Source organism: Helianthus annuus, chromosome 6 (assembly GCF_002127325.2).
Source record: "Helianthus annuus cultivar XRQ/B chromosome 6, HanXRQr2.0-SUNRISE, whole genome shotgun sequence".
NCBI lineage: Eukaryota > Viridiplantae > Streptophyta > Magnoliopsida > Asterales > Asteraceae > Helianthus > Helianthus annuus.
In genome coordinates this window covers 76140799-76147966 of record NC_035438.2, presented here as the reverse complement: position 1 = coordinate 76147966, position 7168 = coordinate 76140799, and positions in this window count along the sequence as shown.

The following is a 7168-nucleotide window of genomic DNA, read 5'->3' as shown; positions in this document are numbered from 1 at the left end:
TGGGAAGGAAATCAAAGCAAGGATGCTAACCCCACTCAGGCCCCAGCACAGCAAAGGAAAACTGAAAGCAACAAGGGCACTCAACAACAGGGTGGCTATCGCGGTAACCACCCCAAGTGCAACAAGTGCAATCGACATCACAGCGGGCAGTGTGTGAAAGGTCAGTGTCAGCGATGTAACAAAATGGGGCATGAGGCCAAGGACTGTAGGAGTCCACGTCCCGTGGGGCAGAACCAGCAGCAACAACATCATGGGAACGCTAAGGGTTGTTTCCAGTGTGGAGCCGAGGGGCACTACAAGAAGAATTGCCCTGAACTGAACCAGAACCGCAACAACAATCAGGGAGCTGGAAACAACGATCAGAACAACAATGCTGGGAATGGTGCTAGAGGAAGGGCTTTTGTGATTGGAGCTGGGGAAGCAAGGAATGACCCCAATGTCGTGGCGGGTAAGTTCCTACTCGATGATCGTTATGTTTCTGTATTATTTGATTCCGGTGCCGATGCTAGTTATGTGTCCCTACGTATTAGTAAGAAGCTTAAGCGTCCGCTTTCGTTACTAAGTTCTCCTTATATCGTCGAGTTAGCTAATGGTAGAAACATCGAGGCCTCACACGTTATCAAAGGCTGCAAACTAGAGTTGTCTGGTCAGACATTTAGTATCGATCTTTTCCCTGTTACTCTTGGAAGCTTCGACGTCGTTATTGGTATGGATTGGTTATCCAAGCACCGCGCTGAGATCCTCTGTCAAGAGAAAGCAGTTCGTATTCCCCGTCGTTCTGGCAAACCCCTCATTGTACAAGGTGGCAAAGGCGGAGAAATCTCCGGCGTTATCTCCTTCTTGAAGGCCCAGAAGTGTTTACGAAAAGGGCACACCGCTATCTTAGCACTTGTCACCAACACGCAGGAAAAGGAAAAGAGGATTGAAGATTTTCCGGTAGTACGTGACTATCCCGAGGTATTTCCTGAGGAACTACCTGGACTCCCTCCCCACCGTCAGGTCGAATTCCAAATCAAGCTAGCTCCCGGAGCAGCGCCTATAGCTCGTGCGCCTTATCGACTAGCCCCCGCAGAATTGAAGGAACTCTCTACTCAACTACAGGAACTATTGGACAAAGGGTTTATTCGCCCTAGTTCATCACCCTGGGGAGCACCGGTACTCTTTGTTAAGAAGAAGGATGGCACGTTCCGAATGTGCATCGATTATCGTGAGCTGAACAAGGTTACCATCAAGAATCGTTACCCTCTCCCGCGCATCGACGACCTATTCGATCAGCTGCAAGGATCGAGCTACTATTCTAAAATTGACCTGCGATCAGGCTACCATCAGCTAAGGGTCCGTAATGAAGACATCTCCAAAACTGCATTCAGAACTCGTTATGGTCATTATGAATTCCTCGTTATGCCCTTTGGAATGACCAACGCGCCCGCGGTATTCATGGATCTCATGAACCGAGTGTGCAAACCCTACCTCGACAAGTTTGTGATCGTGTTTATAGACGACATCCTGATCTACTCGAAAAGTCAAGAAGAGCATGAACAGCACCTACGCCTTATCCTCGAACTCCTTCGCAATGAGCAACTGTATGCCAAGTTCTCGAAATGCGACTTCTGGCTTCGAGAAGTCCATTTCCTTGGACACGTGGTTAACAAAGATGGAATTCACGTTGACCCTGCAAAGATCGACTCTATAAAGAATTGGCCTACCCCTAAGACTCCGACCGAAGTCCGCCAATTCTTGGGACTAGCAGGGTACTACCGAAGATTTATTATGGGATTCTCCAAGATCGCTCAGCCTCTCACGGCTCTTACTCAGAAGGGTATGGTTTATATATGGGGTGAAGCTCAGGAAACCGCGTTTCAGAAACTAAAGGATAATCTCTGTAGTGCTCCTATTCTCTCATTGCCTGAAGGCACTGACGACTTTGTGGTTTACTGCGATGCATCCATCCATGGGCTCGGTTGTGTGTTAATGCAACGCGACAAAGTTATTGCTTACGCCTCTCGACAACTTAAGACGCACGAAAGGAACTACACTACGCATGACTTGGAACTAGGAGCAGTGATCTTTGCGCTTAAGATATGGAGACATTACCTGTACGGTACCAAGTGCACTATTTACACCGATCACAGGAGTCTCGAGCATATCTTCAAGCAAAACGAATTAAACATGCGACAACGTCGATGGGTCGAACTTCTGAATGATTATGAATGCGCCATCAAGTACCATCCGGGCAAGGCCAATGTCGTGGCAGACGCCCTCAGCCGAAAAGACACTACGCCCAAGCGCGTGCGAGCATTGCAACTGACCATCCAGTCTAACCTCCCTACCCAGATTCGAAATGCTCAGATTGAAGCTCTGAAACCGGAAAACATCAGGGCTGAGTCCCTGCGAGGATCGAGACAACGACTAGAGCAAAAAGAAGACGGCGCCTACTATGTGGCAGGGCGCATTTGGGTCCCACTTTACGGAGATCTACGAGAACTAGTGATGGACGAAGCCCATAAGTCCCGTTATTCAGTACATCCTGGTTCAGATAAGATGTACCACGACTTAAGGACCACTTACTGGTGGCCTGGCATGAAAGCCCACATAGCAGCATACGTTAGCAAATGTTTGACCTGTGCAAGAGTCAAAACTGAGTATCAGAAACCAGCAGGCCTACTCCAGCAACCGGAAATCCCAAAGTGGAAATGGGAACAGATCTCCATGGATTTTGTCACAGGACTACCTAGATCCCAACGCGGGAATGACACTATTTGGGTGACAGTAGATCGATTGACTAAGTCTGCACACTTTCTGGCCATTAAGGAAACAGACAAGTTTTCTACCTTAGCAGAAATCTATTTAAAGGAAGTAGTCTCCAGGCACGGGGTGCCAACTTCTATTATTTCCGACCGAGACGCTCGTTTTACTTCCGAGTTGTGGCAAGCTATGCACAAATCCTTTGGCTCACGTTTGGACATGAGCACCGCTTATCACCCACAAACGGATGGGCAGTCTGAACGCACCATCCAAACCCTGGAAGACATGCTTAGAGCATGTGTGATCGATTTTGGCAAGAACTGGGAGAAGCATCTACCGCTGGTGGAATTCTCCTACAATAACAGCTACCACACTAGCATTCAGGCGGCACCTTTTGAGGCATTGTACGGACGTAGATGCCGATCACCTCTTTGCTGGGCGGAAGTCGGTGATAGTCAACTCACAGGCCCAGAACTAGTGGTTGATACAACAGAAAAGATTTCACAGATCAGGCAACGCATGGCGGCAGCTCGTGACCGTCAGAAAAGCTACGCTGATAAGCGTAGGAAACCGTTAGAATTCCAGGTCGGGGACCGGGTTCTACTTAAAGTCTCACCCTGGAAGGGTGTGGTTCGTTTCGGTAAACGAGGCAAGCTGAATCCGCGATATGTTGGACCATTCGAAATTACCGAGAAAATCGGTAAGGTTGCTTATAGATTGAACCTGCCTGCAGAGCTGAGTGCAGTGCACAATGTTTTTCACGTGTCTAATCTGAAGAAGTGTCTGTCAGATGAAACACTCATAATTCCTTTCAAGGAACTCACTATTGATGAGCAGCTACACTTTACTGAGGAACCGATTGAGATCACGGATCGAGAGATCAAAACCCTCAAACGTAGCCAGATACCTCTTGTGCGAGTTCGTTGGAACTCACGACGTGGCCCAGAGTTTACCTGGGAGCGGGAAGACCAGATGAAGTCTAAGTATCCCCAGTTGTTCCCAAACGAAACCCCCAGCACTGAAGCTACAACTGAATTTCGGGACGAAATTCCAAACTAACGGGGGGATGATGTGACACCCCGTTGAAACACGCTAGCTTGGCAGTGGCTGCCTTAACTTTCGGGACGAAAGTTCTTAAAACTTGGGGATAATGTGACACTCTAGGTTTTCCGAACGAACACCTTGTAATATTTTTGTGTATATATATGATATTAAATGAAAACGTGATCTTTGTGCTTGATATGTGTTGTATGTATGTATTATATATATATATGTATGTGAGTCGAGACCATGACTCGCAACCACTCGGTTGCGAGTGGGCCACTCGGTCTCGAGTGGGCCGTAACCGGTTTGGGCCGAAACCCCCAAGCCCAACTCGTGATCCCTTGTATAAAATCCCACCCTTCCCACACTTCCTTCATTTTACACACACAAACACTCCTATTTCTCTCTCACTAGAAAACCCCAAAACAACAATCCTTTCTCTCCCAAATCTCGGTTCAAGCTTGGATCTCGGTCAAGGAATCTCGGACTAGAAACTCGGTCAAGATCATCACTCGGACACTCCATTTTCTCGGTTCCTTTCTCTTTGTTTTCGGCTTCTTCTTTACAACCGGTTAGTGTTACATATGTGTAATGGATGCCTTGTATGTTTGATGTATGAAATGTTTATGAACTAGAAAGTGCTTGGTTAGAAACATTATGCATGATTTTAGGATGATTTGTGAAGTTTGACTATATGTGAAAACCATTTATGTATGAATACTTGCTAACATGTTTAAAATAACTAACAAATGGTAGTCTAAGAATGATTATGGCTAACCATACTATGCTTCTTTATTTCTTGCAAAAATGATGATGTTAAACATAAGATTTCGGCTATATAATGTATGTTTTCTTGTTTTGCATCATGATCTTGTCAAAAATATGTGATTTTGGTTCATAAATGGATGGTTATGTTGACATGAAGACCCTAGAAATTTTGAATATAGGATGAACTTGTTGAATGTGGTTTGAAGATTTCAAAAATGGCAAAGTTTGATCTATTTTTACTAATAGTCAGATTAGGCAAAGTGTTAGTAGAAACCTTATTGGCCATTTCTTGATTTGGGTCTGATTACATGGTACTATTTGGACTGATGTATCTGCATCATCACGTGTACATGAAAGGGACAGCATTCCGACTCGCAACCACACGGTTGCGACTCGCAACCAAAGCATGACAACTCGAAACCACACGATTGCGACTCGAGACTACGACGGTTGCGACTCGTAATCACAGCGTGACAACTCGAGACCACACAGTTGCGACTCGCAACCACAGCGTGACAAGCCGAGACCTCCTGGTTGCGACTCGAGACCATCTGGTTGCGACTGGGCTGTCCATTTTGGTTATTGGGCCATAGTATGCTTGATATGGGCTACCTGTTGACTGATCTGCGTGTTACTGTTTGACTGCTTAAATGCTAGGGCCGGCCCAATAACCCACTGTCTATATTTCTATGCATGCAACGTGATAGTTATGTGTAAGTTCTTACGTGATTGCTTGTACGCCAAACCTGACCTATACCGGTAACCATGTTAGGACGTGGTGACCAACGTGTTTGACAAGTAACCCAATCTGCCGAGCAACCCAAGGTGAGTTCACACACTAAAAGCATGCGTCCCGCGGAGGGACACGAACAACTACCAACTTTGGGAAAAACATTTTGGACCCATTACTCCGGGGGAAACAGAATGGGTAATTACTATCTCCGGGGGAGATACGTTTGGATATTATTTATAAATCACAACTAGCCATGCTAAACGAAACTCTATCACCTTAAGTCCCTGCTTACATTACCGATTAATCGCCGGGGGCGAACGGGTTATTAGTTGATAGCGCTATTAGGTTTGACAACCTCACACCGTGACCGGGGGAGATCGGGCGTGAACTAGTAGACCTTGCAACATGGTCAATGACGATAGACATTGACTCGGGGCACGAATATTTATATTCCGTCAACAGTTTCGGTATCTACAGTTTAGTGAGCTTATAGGTGGGGTGGCTCCCCACAACGTGATTATAAATGCTTTATCTAAACAACTTAAGTTTTTGGTAAACTAAAACTGGACAACTAGTGAACTCACTCAGCATTATTGTTGACCCCCTTACTGCATGCTTTGCAGGTAACCAGTGACTCAGGAGCTGCCGCTTGGGGATGTGTAGTGTTCGTCAAACCCGTGTGTTGGGTTAATTATTTTGAACTAAGAATTATCTTTAAAACTACTTTGGTTTATGCTTCCGCTGTTTTGTTAAACTAATTATCGAACTTAAACTACGATGTTGCCAACTACTTTGGATATTAAATATTTCTACTATTAATTCAATGCTCAGTATAATTGGTGGCTGGATCCTGGTCAGTCACGCCCTCAAAGCGGGTGTTATCCGCAGGTGGATTTTGGGGGTGTGACACGCGCCTTAGTTGAGCCTACACTACGCTTCCGTGGAGACACACCTTTTTGCACCACGCGCTAATTGGATGCCACTACGCATACCAGGACGCCACCTGGTTATGTGCCATCCATATTCGTGCGCCACTTGCAGTCTTCGCCATTGCCAATGACGTGCGCCATGCGCCATGCCAAGGCATCCACCTACGCCACCCAAGGGTGCGCTATAAGCGGACCCGCCATGTATCTGACCACGCGCTCATGGGCAAAAATACAAAGGCGGCGTGCGAAGTTCAAAACGCACCACATTGGGCTTATAGCCCACATCACGCGCGCATATGTGCAGGTGTGGTGCACCCTTTGGTCCCCACTAGTGTTTGCCTTCAAGGAGTGCTCCTCCTTATATACCACTTTAAGTTTTGTCATTCCACCTATGTGGGACAAGGTGACAAATCTCAATCCATTTTTCTCATCTTTGTTTGTTCCAAACATACAACTTCAAGCTTCGATATCTCATTCATCTTAGCTCTATTTGGACATAGTTTGAACACAAACCCATAAATAATTATTTATACAACACATATATAAATATTATTGATGTCCAAAATATTTAGTGAAAAACTCATTTTCACTAAATTTCCAACAATCCCCCACATTAATGGAGATCGATGAAAACACCCAAAATTCCCCGATAAAACCTCGACAGTCGAGTATTGCAGGATAGGTAGGTTTTGCCTTTGAACCTTCCTTTGTGAAGCATACTTAGTCTACTAGGGTTTTGTAGACGTGATGTCCTTGAACAACCCCCCATTTGTGTAAACGACAATATACATTCACACAATACTTTCCCTAGCCGGGCCATCCCCTCACTATCGTGTCCTATAATGGTCATGGAACACTTTCCTGGTTCTGCGGGAGCTCTAGGAATTATGCCCTAATTCCATTCGAAGCGACCACACTTCTCTCCAACATAGGTGATTTCCCTTTAAAT